Source organism: Arachis ipaensis, chromosome B09, assembly GCF_000816755.2.
Source record: "Arachis ipaensis cultivar K30076 chromosome B09, Araip1.1, whole genome shotgun sequence".
In the NCBI taxonomy this organism is placed as follows: domain Eukaryota; kingdom Viridiplantae; phylum Streptophyta; class Magnoliopsida; order Fabales; family Fabaceae; genus Arachis; species Arachis ipaensis.
The window spans coordinates 132,645,717-132,659,864 of record NC_029793.2 but is presented as its reverse complement, the minus strand read 5'-3'; positions in this window follow the sequence as shown (position 1 = coordinate 132,659,864).

Below are 14,148 nucleotides of genomic sequence, written 5' to 3'. Positions count from 1 at the left end.
TGAGTAGTGACCTGATTTCTCATTTGCCCAGGTAATCCTATTCTCCCCTTCATTAATTGTTGTTTGCGAAATGCTTGCTACAATATCTGGATTAAAGATGGACTGGATTAATTGTGCATCCTATGTTCTGTTTTGTTTGAGTAGCTGATTCACCCATATAATATCTGAACTTATATTCTGTTGTTGGTAGATTGAGATAGGCCTGAAATTCCTAATCCAAGAGTCTTAAAAAAATTTAACTAAACCTCCACTCCCTATCTGCCACATTAAGCCTTTTTCAATCACTTTCCTTCCCTCCATTAAACTTCTCCAAGCCCAAGAGGGGCTTGATCTAGTGTCTGCTTTAAGAAAAGATGAATATTTAAAGTAACGACCTTTGTATATCTTACTAACTAATGATTTCTATTTAGTTGCTATTCTCCAACTTTGCTTGGCTAACATTGCTAAGTTGAAAGCTTTAAGATTCTTGATGCCTAACCCCCCTTGCTTCTTGTCTCTGCAAATTATATCCCATTTAATCCACCACTGTTTTCGCTCGGTTCCCCTTTGACCTCACCAGAAATTCATAATTTTTCGTTGGATATCATCAATTAGCGAGTCTGGTAGCTTGAAGCAGCTCAGAGTGTAGAGAGGAATAGCTGTTGCAACTACTTTAATAAGAACTTCCCTTCCACTGACCGAGAGTAATGACCGTTTCCAGTTCTGTAGCCTGCGTTCCACTTTGTCTTTAATATAATTAAACATACTCCTCTTGGATATGTTAATTATTGCTGGCAGCCCCAGATATTTGTTCTGGTTCCATACATGTGGAATTTGTAAAATATGGCCTAATTCATCTCTTATATGAGGGGGGCTATTCTTACTGAAGAAGGTGGATGATTTGTGAAAGTTAATCTGCTTCCCACTAAGGTGTCCGTAGGTGTTCAATACCTGAAGTAGTCTCTGACAAGCCTCTCCATTCGCTTTACAGAAGAGTATAGAATCGTCTTCAAAAAGTAGATGGCTGATTGTAGGGCATCTGCTATTGATCCTCAATCCTGAGATCTCGAGCCTCTGTTTATAAACCTTCTGCGCAAATAAGAAATAGATAGGGGGAGAGGGGATCGCCTTAACGCAATCCCCCGCATGGTTTAAAGTAACCATGAGATTGTCCTTTCACAGTAACAGAGTAGGATACAGTAGTTACACACTCCTTCATCCACCTAATCCACTGATTGCAGCCAATCCATTGTTCACAAAAACCTAGCTTTGCCATGACCTCCCATACAAAACTCCATTCGACCCTATCATAGGCTTTGCTCATGTCAAGCTTCACTTCCACCTCGTGATCACCACAAGTTTTATTCTTCAAAAAAATGCATGAGCTCATGAGCTATTAGGGTATTGTCACTAATCAGCCTTCCTTTGATGAATCCACTCTGATTCTCACTAATCACCTTATTCAACACTCCTTGCATCTTGTGAACCATTATCTTTGAGATGATTTTATAGAAAATATTACTTAAACTAATGGGTCTAATTTGAGCCATATTTTCTGCTTGCTGAACCTTTGGTATCAAACAAATATGCGTGTGGTTAAAACTTCGCAACATCTTTCCTCTTGCAAAGAAACATGGCTGCCTCCGTTACATCCCTTTTAAGTAATGTTGAAAGAATTTACCTGTGAATCCGTCATCACCCGGGGCCGAAAAGGGATTAATGGAAAAGGTTGCTGTTTTAACCTCTTCTTCCATGACTCTCCGCACTAGTCTTCTGTTAGTCGTGACATTGACCCTTACCTCCATGTCCTCTATACTCTCCATCGCTGAACTTGGGTTAGAGGTTGAGAAGAGTTCGGTGAAGTACTGTTGTGCAATCTGAACCATTCCTTCCTAATCGAATTTATAGTTACCCGAGTCATCTAACAGCTTTTGAATCTTGTTTTTCCTGGCTCTATTCTGAAATTTTGCAGGAAAAAAATTTGTATTTTGGTCCCCCCATTTCAGCCATTGAACCATTGACTACTCCCGCCAATACTGCTCTTCCTTCTCATACGCATCTGTTAGATCAACCTCTAGATTTAGAATCTGTCTCCTATCCGCGCCATTCCCTTTCTCCTTCTCCTGTTCCAGCTTGTTTTTAAGATCAATAATGAGTGTCTTCGAGTTGCTTCTGCTGCTTTTCTGCCACTCCACAAGCATATGGCGACATTTTTTCAGTTTGCAAAACAATTTGTACATAGGAGATCCATTTATTTGGGTCTGCCATGCCTCTTTCACAATGTTTGATACCTCCTCGCTGTCACACCACCTTTCTTGGAACTGAAATTTTCTCTTATTTCTGCTTTCTTCGCTGTTGGAATATAATAGAAGTGGACGATGATCTGAACTAGTATCCTCCAAGTGGGTGATCGTTGCTTTCGGGTACTCTAACCTCAAATGTGTGGAGGTCAAACATCTATACAGCCTTTCTCTAACAAAATTCTCACCAAATTGTTTGTTGCTCCAAGTAAATTTTCTTCCGATATTCCTTAAGTCCACCAACTCACCTTCATTAATGAAATATTGAAAGCATCAATAGAGCTTCTCGTCTTCACACGACCCCCTTCTTTCTCATGGTATTCTGAGATGGCATTAAAATCTCCTATCACCATAGAATATTGACCTGAGCGGTGAATAATCTCTAAAATCTTGCCAAACTTCTCCTTCCTCCGATTCTCCTCACAATGAAGATGAACAGCCACCACCTCCCATTGCTTTTGGAGTCTGCGGTCAGTCCATGAGAATTGAATCATAAATTCTTCTTGATGCCGAACTGTAATATCTGACTCTTCCTTCCATGCCAACACCAAACCTCCTGCCGATCCCCTAGGATCCACACAAGAAAAGTTCAAAAAACCCAACTTCCTACAAACTTCCGACACAGTCAAGGTATTATTTTTCGTTTCGCACATAAATAATACCTCGGGGGAATGGGATTTACAAATTCCTTGTATGCTGTGAACTGTCAGGGGTTTCCCCAAACCTCGACAGTTCCACGTCAACATCTTCATAGTCCTTCGGGTGCCCTTTCAAGGGTGGCACCCTCTCCCTCAACAGTAGTAACAGTGGCTTTTTGGCGTATTTTCTTTGAAATTTCCATCTCCATTCCTTCTTGGGCCTTCCTCTTTTTTCCTGTCACATTAATCATTTTTCTTCTAGCGAGATTTTTCAAGTTTGGCTTCCGTTTATTTTGTTGTCCTCCTTGGTAACTGCCTATTCTAAAGACAAACCCCTTCATGTTCTCCATGCTTTTTGGGTTCATCGTATCTGACTGTATGTTATCTGCTGCAGAATCTGCTCTGCTTCCCGTATCCTCTAATTCAAGCATCAATCTTTCTCCTTCCTTTTCTTCCTTCTTCTCATTATGCCCTTCTTGCTGTCTTCCTCTCCTATTTTTCTCCATAGTAAGACCAGCCAGCTCCTTGAGGAGGTTAACTGGTGTGGGCCTCTTATGCCTCCTTGCTCTCCAATCCTCCGAAGAACCAGAATTAGTGTTGGGATTTTTTGTGGTGTTCTGTTCTCGTTTTCCCGCCTATTCAGATCTCAGCCAATCCCCCCATCCTTCGTCTTCCACATCCCCTCTTAGCGAATCATCTAAATGTCTGCTGCAATTTCGTATCTCATGTCCCAAGAACCAGCAATAATTGCAAAAGATTCCAATCAGTTCATAGAGAATTGAGACATCCATAGTCCTCTTATTTGGGCCTTCAATTTTGATGATTCTTCGAAGTGTCTTGGTAACATCCAGGTTGATCAGCACTTTAACAATCCTACTTTCTTTGCCTCTCACTTGAAAGATGTCAACGTCTAGGACTTCTCCTATTACTCTTCCAATTTTTCCACCTAATTCCTTTGTTTTGTAATGTTTCGGTGATATACCACTATTTCATGGTACATCTTGTGCTTGATTGAGTGGATTTTATCCACTAGTCTCACACTTATTCATGTAAATTGCATGCTTTGCACTTTCTTCCTGATTTTGTGCTATGATTGAAAACATGCTTCTTTGGCCTTATATTTGCTAATATTAATCCTCTTTTATTACCATTTGATGCCGTGATATGTGCGTTAAGTGATTTCAGGGATTACAGGGCAGGAATGGCTTGGAGGATGGAAAGGAAGCATGCAAAAGTGGAAGGAATACAAGAAATTGAAGGAACTGCAAAGCTGTCAACCCTAACCTCTTTGCACTCAAATGGTCATAACTTGAGCTGCAGAGATCCAAATGAGGCGGTTCTAGTTGCGTTGGAAAGCTAACATCCGGGGCTTCGCAACAATATATAATTTGCCACAGCTGCCCCGAAGATAGGTAATACGCACGCGTGGATCACACGCACGAGTGACCTGGAGAAAAATCAATCCACGCGTACGTGTGGACGACGCATACGCGTGACTTTGCCGCAACCTGTACGTATCAGAAATCCCTTGGGGCAATTTTTGAGTTGTTTCTGACCCAGTTTTCGGCCCAGAAAACACAGATTAGAGACTATAAAGTGGAGGAATCCATTCATTCATAACACAACATTCATTATTCACAATTTTAGGTTTTAGATGTAGTTCTCTAGAGAGAGAGGCTCTCTCCTCTCTCTTAGGTTTTATAATTAGGATTTCTCTTAGCTTATGGTTATTTCTTCATTCCAGGTTCAATGTTGCTTTACTTTATGTTCTCTTCTACTTTTATTTATTCTATTACTTTAGTTGATTACTTGATGTTGCCAATTTGGTTTATGGATTCCTATGTTTAATTTGCTTTTCTATTTAATATAATTTGAGGTATTTCAGAGTTATGACTGCTTTCTTCCATTTATGATATAAATAATTTGGATTTTTTTCTTTTGGCTTTGGACAAGTAATTGGTGACACTTGAGTTGTCAAACTCAGTGGTTGATTGAAAATTGAAAATTGCTGATTGATTTGGATCCCTCTAAAGCTAGTGTTTCCATAGGAGTTGACTAGGACTTGAGGAATCAAGCTGATTAGTCCACTTGACTTTCCTTTATTTAGTAAGGGTTAACTAAGTGGGAGCAACAACAATTCTCATCTCACATGATAAGGATAAGTAGGATGGGATTTCCAGTTCTCATACCTTGACAAGAGTTTTTATAATTATTAATTTATTTTTCTTGCCATTTAAATTACTTGTTCCCTATTCCAAAAACCCAAAAATATACCTTTTTCCATAACCAATAATAAATCATACTTCCCTGCAATTCCTTGAGATACGACCCGAGGTTTAAATACTTCGGTTATAAATTTTATTGGATTTTGTTACTTGTGACAACCAAACTTTTGTACGAAAGGATCCTCCGCTGGTTTAGAAACTATACTTACAACGCGATTATTTTTGTGAGTTTCTTTACCGGCAGAAATTCGGTCATCAAAATGGCGCCGTTGCCAGGGATTTGCAAACGTGTGCCTTATTATTGGTTATTATAAATATTTGCTTTTTGCTTGTTTATTTGTTTTTATTTTTGTTTTTTATTTTTGCTTTTTCGTTTCTTTGTTAGTGTTTCTAGTTTTAAGAGTTTATTTTCTTTAATTTTTATTAATTTTTATTTCCATGACTACTATGTATTCTCACTCCTCTGGCTTTAAGTTTGGTTCCAATGTTGTTGTAAGGAATGGAAGCTATAACAGGAACATGCATCAAGGTCAAAACAATCAAAGATGGAAGTAGCCACGAGGATCTGATCAACCCTTTCGGCAACAACACTTTCCAAGACACCATGGACAACGACCATTCTACAATGCATGCCAAGCCAATAGTTATGGTGGACCCTTTCGTGACAAACCACCTCCACCAAATTACTATGGTCAAGAGCCATTCCGAAGTGCGTACTAAGATGATAGATATGGTGGATCCCCTTGCGGTTACTAACAAGCCCCATCATATGTCTATAACCCACCTCCTCAACATAGCTTTGAACCACCATACTCACAAGCCGACCACAACCATTCACCTCCATATGATCCTAACTCGTATCCACCCAAATTCCAACCCAATTACTCCCAAGAACCACCACTTCCATATGCACCATGTCCATGTCCATCGAACCAAGAATCACAGGATCGTCTCAAGGACACAGTAAACCAATTTCATGCAACCCTTTATCAATTGGAGCAAGCGATAAATCGATTAGCCCCCAGTACGAAGGAGACACTAGAAGCTCCGGTGGACAGTAAGGAGCATGACTTTGTACTGGAACAAGTAGATGAAGCTGCAATTATCGAAGAAGAAGAATTGGTTGAAGACTTAGGAGACGCTGAACCTCCATGGGAATCAAGAATTGTAGAGAATCCCGCCAAGGAATTTTCAATTGATGCTAAGGAGGATAGTGCACAACCTCCAAAGCATGTACTTTATGAAGAACTGGACGGAACAGATCAAGAAGTAAGTTTCCTTGGTGATGATGATCAGGAATCAAGCTCTCCTAATAAAAAATTTGCATCCGCAATTGAACTCTTTGAGATTGAAGAATCTTCCCCAAGTGAATATGAAGATGATGTGGAGGTAGACTTTTCTCAACCTCTAACTTATGACTTGAGTGATGAGGAAGAAATTGAAGACTTTGATCAAGACGTGGTTGAAATTGAAGAAGCTTGCAAAGAGGTGAAAGTTGTCAAAGAAGAGCACAAGGGAGTGGAGCTTGAAATCACCTTGCCAAAGTTGTTGGAGACCTCTCCCCTTAAGTCACCATCATCCTTCACAACATTCAAGTGGGTAAAATTCATATCTCTTAGCTTTCTCATTCCACTTGAATATGGTTTACTTGAGACAGATGGTCAACTTCGAGCTCTTTGTGGCTTTACGAGTAAGAGGGAGATGGCTAGTGATAGGAGTTGTCATGCAAGATTCAATATGGTGGAAAGCTCACAGTTTAAATGCAAAGGTTCGTGCAAAGTTCAACTGAATGGGTCTAGAAAGTTGTTTGGCCGCTTTAGTGAGAATTCAGATTGCTTGCCACCCGGTTGGAACAAAGATGGTCAACAAGAAGACGGGTGCAAAAGCAAGGTTTGGGACCCTGGAATTCAGTCTAGCAATCAACACTCTTGTGGCTCACTTGCTTTAACTTGCTCGAAGGCTTTAAGTGCCTAGTTTGGGATCCCGGAGGCCATTGGAATTACAAACATTAGTGGGGATTCAAGAATCAGTACAAGTACAAGCCACCATGACAAGGAACTCACCAAATGTCCAACTTAAGGACTTTAACTAAAAGTGCTAGGTGGGAGACAACCCACCATAGTATGATCGTCTCTTTTTATTCTCAATTTTATTTTATTTTAATTTTATCAGTGTTAATTCGTAAATTCTGCATCATCATCTGCATTCTGCATATAAAAAAAAAAGCGCGTCACACGCGTGTGCGTGAACCACGCGCACGCGTCACATGCGACGCTAAACCTTACAGAAAGTTACACGGGAGCTGTGTAGGAAGGGTGCCTTGCGTGTACGAGCCAACCCAAGCGTACGCGTGGGCGACGCGTGCACGTCACCCGTATTTTAGTCACCCCACGCGTAAGCATCATCGACGCGTATGCGTGGATCGCCAGATCGGCGTCAATGGGTGATTTGGCTGAGAGTTGTGCTGCCTTGGTGCTGGTGTTGTGCGTTTAGCACAACCAGTGGTCACGCGTACGCGTGACTGACGCTTACGCGTCACTAGGATTCTTGCTCACCGACGCGTTAGCGTGGACGACGCTTACGCGTCGCTTCTTCTTTTGCACACCCACGCGTACGCGTGGGCGACGCTTATGCGTCGCTTCGCAGATTCCATTCTTCTCCTTTTCGTCTATCCTTTCTCCTTCTTTCTTCCTCCTTTCTTACTTTCTTCTTCTTTATTTCTTTAGCTTCTCATCCTTATTCTCTGTCATTCTATTTTTCTTAATTGCATACTTTCATTCATTGCATTTTAATTTTGTGCATATTTTTATTTTATTTTCTAAAGTTATTCTTTTTACATTGGTGTTAAATGTTCTTATTCAACTGTTGCATCTTTTCTGGTATTATTTTGGTGTTTCATGCCTTGTTTTATATTGTTGGGTGATATTAATTATCTGTCAATGCCAATTTTTATGATACATGTGCTCCTTTTGCTTTGACATGAATTTATACGGCCTTTTCCCCATTTTTGCAACTTTTGCACTATTGATATGCCATTTGCTTCCACTATTTTCTCACTTGCATGTTGTAGCTACCATGTAATTGAGACCTTTATTATTTGGCATTAACACCCATATTTTATTTGTTTTATATCTTTGTTTCTGGGTTACTCTTCTTCTTTTCCTCTTCTTTCAGGATGGCCACCGGGAAAGCAAAGGAAAAGAACTTCTATATGGGGCAACAGACAAGTCCACCTGCACAATCTTTGGAGAAAAAACATCAGTTGTAGCAGCCCGTCTACTTGCACATCTTAGCATGCACCGAGGACGGTGCAATCTTTAAGTGTGGGGAGGTCGATACCGACTTCCGTGGGTTAGTTATTTCCTTCTCAACACCAATGTTTTATTTTCTTTTTTTGTTCATTGTTGCATTTGCATGTTTGATTGCATATTTGTTTGATTTTATGCATATTTTACCACCACTTGGTTAAAGTAATATTTTCTTTTTCAAGAAACTTTTTAGAGTATTTCACTAATTTGAATAAAATTTTTTGTTAAACTTGTTTGAAGAAATTTTATTTTGGAACATGGTTTAGAGCTCGAACATACAAAAACAGTGAGATTTTGAGCCTATTTGATTGGTTGCATTTTATCAACCAATTTTATTTTGGTGTGTGTTGTTCTCTCTAAAATTGTGATATTTGTCTTGCTTAATTCTATATTTCCATTGTTTGATGTATGCATATACTTATATGATTGAGGCATTTGTTTCACTTAGCTTACATACCCATATGGCCTTAACTTTTTCATTATCCTTTGCAAACCAATTTTGAGCCTATTTTACCCTTTGTTCTTTACTTTAGCTCATCACTAACTCTAAGCAGAAAAGTCCTTAATTTGAATTCTTGGTTAGCTTAGACTAGTAAAAGTACTCATGAATTAAGTGTGGGGAAATTGGGATTGAAAACATTTGGTTTGAGAATTGGGTGTTGTGTATTCTTGAGAAAATATGAACAAGAATGTTAAGAACATGTTTATGCATTCAATACCTTAATCATATGCATTGAAAAAGAAAAAAAAAATTTAAGAAAAGAAAAATAGAAAAAAAAGAGAGAAAATGAAAAGAAAAAAAAAGAGCAAATAATAAAAGGGGACAAAATGCCCCAAAGTAAATGGTGAAAGCAATGCATATGAGTTGTACTCAAATTTAGATACATGAATATGTGGAAAACATAATTAATAGGTAGTTAGACTTTATATTATGATTACATGGATTGTCCTAAGTTAGGTGAGAAGTTTAGGTTAATTAAGGATTCAGATTTTAGTCCACTTAACCAAATACAATCCTATCTTGACCCTAACCCCATTACAACCCTTGAAAGACCTCTTGATTTGTGTATTTGTAAATTAAACTTTTGTTGATTGGTAGAAGAAGAGAAAGCCTTATAAAGCAAGATTAGTAGAGAGTTGAGAGAATCGAACCTCAAACACCTTAGCGATTAGAGTGTATACACTTCCAGTGAGGGTTCGATGCTCAATTCCTTGTTCCCGGCTTTCATGAGCTATCTTCTTCTTGCAAGTCTATTTGTACTTCATTTTTATGATTTGAATTAGTAAAATCCAGTTCATATTTGTTCTTGAAAGATTTATTTACTTTTCACCAAGTAGGTAAAAGCATTTTTGCATTTAGCTGCATTCATACAGATAGGTTGCATTTCATACATTCTACCATTCCTCTTCACTCTTATAGCTTCAATTAAGCTTAGCATGAGGACATGCTAATGTTTAAGTGTGGCGAGATTTGATACACCACTATTTCGTGGTACATCTCGTGCTTGATTGAGTGGATTTTATCCACTAGTCTCACACTTATTCATGTAAATTGCATGTTTTGCACTTTCCTTCCTGATTTTGTGCTATGATTGAAAACATGCTTCTTTGGCCTTATATTTGATAATATTAATCCTCTCTTATTACCATTCGATGCCGTGATATGTGCGTTAAGTGATTTCAGGGATTACAGGGTAGGAATGGCTTGGAGGATGGAAAGGAAGCATGCAAAAGTGGAAGGAATACAAGAAATTGAAGGAACTGCAAAGCTGTCAGCCCTGACCTCTTCACACTCAAATAATCATAACTTGAGCTGCAGAGGTCCAAATGAAGCAGTTCTAGTTGCGTTGGAAATCTAACATCTGGGGCTTCGCAACGATATATAATTTGTCATAGCTGCCCCAAAGATAAGCGATGCGCACGCGTGGATCACGCGCACGCGTGACTTGGAGAAAAATCAATCCATGCGTACGCGTGGACGACGCGTACGCGTGACTTTGCCACAACCTGTACGTTTCAGAAATCGCTGGGGGCAATTTCTGGGCTGTTTTTGACTCAGTTTTTGGCCCAAAAAACACAGATTAGAGGCTATAAAGTGGGGGAATCCATTCATTCATAACACAACATTCATTATTCACAATTTTAGGTTTTAGATGTAGTTCTCTAGAGAGAGCGGCTCTCTCCTCTCTCTTAGGTTTTATAATTAGGATTTCTCTTTGCTTATGGTTATTTCTTCATTCCAGGTTCAATGTTCCTTTACTTTATGTTCTCTTCTACTTTTATTTATTCTATTACTTTAGTTGATTACTTGATGTTGCCAATTTGGTTTATGGATTCCTATGTTTAATTTGCTTTTCTATTTAATATAATTTGAGGTATTTCAGAGTTATGACTGCTTTCTTCCATTTATGATATAAATAATTTGAATTTTTTTCTTTTGGCTTTGGACAAGTAATTGGTGACACTTGAGTTGTCAAACTCAGTGGTTGATTGAAAATTGGAAATTGCTGATTGATTTGGATCCCTCTAAAGCTAGTCTTTCCATAGGAGTTGACTAGGACTTGAGGAATCAAGCTGATTAGTCCACTTGACTTTCCTTTATTTAGTAAGGGTTAACTAAGTGGGAGCAACAACAATTCTCATCTCACCTGATAAGGATAACTAGGATGGAATTTTCAGTTCTCATACCTTGCCAAGAGTTTTTATAATTATTAATTTATTTTTCTTGCCATTTAAATTACTTGTTCCCTATTCCAAAAACCCAAAAATATACCTTTTTCCATAACCAATAATAAATCATACTTCCCTGCAATTCCTTGAGATACGACCCGAGGTTTAAATACTTCATTTATAAATTTTATTGGGTTTTGTTACTTATGATAACCAAACTTTTGTACAAAAGGATCCTCCGCTGGTTTAGAAACTATACTTACAACGCGATTATTTTTGTGAATTTCTTTACCGGCAGAAATCCGGTAATCCCTAAAGTTGAACCCACACCGAAACTTGAGATAATTCTGCATCATTAAGTGTCTCCTCTCCCCTCCACCTCTTTATATTTAGGATATAATTCTTGAAAAGCCATGGCCCTCCTCGTTCGATTCGTATAAGCTTTTTTTCACCAGAGAAGAAGAACTGGAAGAGGTTTCCTCCATGATCCACCACCCTAAATCCCTCTGGTTACCTCTAAATAGCCTGCATTGCTGCCTCCATCGTCCCTCCTGAGAAAGCTTGATCAGCCAGCAACCTACCCACCAAACTCCTTGAGCATCTCTCTACCTCTGCTCGAATTTCCTCCTCGCCAAATGCAACGACTTCCTCCTCCTCCTCCCAAATCTTTCTTCCTCTATCTTGATTATGAACAGCCGACGCTGCCATTAGGATCTCAATGACGCTTTTAGAATTAAGATGAATGCAAGTGGATGTTTGTGTTTTTTTTTGTAAATTAAGATTTCTCCCGCTTAAACCCTAGCAGAGCACTATAATTAGGATTTCTCCGATTTTGAACATTCCATAACACATCATTTCAATCCATATAAAAATAAATTAGCCATAAATCTCTCTTGAATTATTTTATTTTATTTTGTTTCTTTTTTTACAGTTGTTTTGTTTATTTTATTATTACATGGAACATGTTGAGTTTGGAAAACTTGAATTATTATTGATTATCAAACATAATTAAAAATATTAATCAGAAAATTTTTAATTTAATATTTGCTTCCAATTGGTTGATTAATGTTGCTGTTAGTGTGCAGGAAATTAGAACAAGTCTTATATTTGGGCTAAAAGGCAATATAAGCCCAATGTGATGAGAATGATCAACCCTTGTACAAAAATATTCCATGCTATGTGGCTGAATTATTTAAAAGGGATTGAAAAGTTAATTGAGCCAGGAAACCAGTGTACAGCCCAAAACAATTACTCTTTGTAAAGCAACAAAGCCCTGGTTCGAATTGAAAGAGAAGTGGTTTGGTTACCCACACTCTTTGGATGGTGAAATTCAAATTTCAATCCAATTTAATGCATGCGTTGGTTACTAGAACTTAAAATCCAATTTGATTAAATGTTCACAGAGGTAACTAAAATTCACAATTCAATTTCATTTAATTGTGCATTAAATGTTTTGTTTCTTCTCTCTCTTCTCTCTCTTTTTATTCAGTCACTTCAAACAGAAAATAAGAAAATACAAGTTATCAGAGAAAGTGACAGTGAAGCTATGTAAGAAGAAAAGGCTAGGTTGATGATGGGTTTTGAAAAAGAAAGATTCGAAGCATGGTGTGGCTAGATCTTTGCCATTAAAGGCAAGATTTTGAAGAGGAGCTTCAAGATCTTCCATGTCAAGAATAGGAAAGATCCATCTCGGTCAGAGAAGAAGATCTCAGTGGGTAAAGCTCGTTTTCATTTTTGTTATTCCAAGATAGAAGGTAGCTACTGGAGCTACGAAGAGGAAGAAGCAAATATGGAAATTAAGGAGCTGTCAAGGATCAAAGGTTCATCAAGGGTCAGAGTTCTTTTTTGGAGCCAAAGTCAAGATCATGGGCTCAGAATGGAGGATCTTGAAGAGAAGGGTTGAGAGAGGTACATGCATGTTGGTTCTGTTTCAGTTTTCCCTCTCTCTTCTCTCTGCCCAAACTGCTGCTGTTTGTTGGAGAAGATGTTGCTGGCTTGGTTGAACCGGTTTCAACCTTGGAAGCTTCCCCTTCTATAATAAGGGTGAACGACCAAGGGTTGAAACAAGGAGAGAAAACACAGAGTTCTCATAGCTATCTTAAGCTAACAGAGTTCTTATCCTTCAATGAGTTTTATTTTGTTTTCTTTTCTTTAGTTTTGTCTGTCTGAGTCTCGTGGTAAAAGGTAAACATGGTGAGGTTTGTAAGAAAAAGGCAGTGAGAGAAAAAAAGCAGTGAGCAAAATTAAAGAAAAAGCCATAGATGTCTCATAGTTTCTTTGTACATCTGTTTGTTGTGTTTCATGATCCTGTGGGATTTCCTTGCAAGTTGGGTTAGCACTTTGCATTTGAAAGCTTGGTAGGAGTCCAAGTCAAGTTCAAATTTGGGGATATAATTTGGATTTATCCTAGATAGGATTGAGTAGATCCTAGAAAAAAATTGGTGTATGTAATCTGATGATTATAGTGAAATTCCGTCACTGTTGTGATAGAGACTGGATGTAGGCTGCATTACATTTAGCAGCTGAACTAGGATACTTTTGGGTGTGATTATCTCTTTCTCTTCTACTCCTATTCTGTTTCTGTTGCATTGGAGACAAAATTGAAAAATATCTCCTAACCGGTTACGAGACAAAAAGAAAATATCTCTTGACTTGTTATGAGACAAAAAGCGAAAATATCTCCTGAAGTTCTTTTAAAAGTCAGAAAGTAATATTCAGAAAAAAAGGGGCTAAGATTTAACCCCCCTTCTCTTAGCCACTGATTACCATCAATTGGTATCAGAGCTTGGTCTCAAAGAGATCAAGCTTTGCAACTTGGAGAAAAGATCCTGATGGCGGTTAATAGTGACTCAAATCTATTGGCCTATACTCTGATAGATGTAACACCCTCACTACCAGAATGTCACGCTTCCGGCTGCGCCACTCTGATAGCAAGAAGTATTACGACTACTTTATATACTTAAAATTAAAATAGAAGCCTGTGACTCGACACTGTATCGCTGATTTTTTTGAAAACCGGAAATAAATA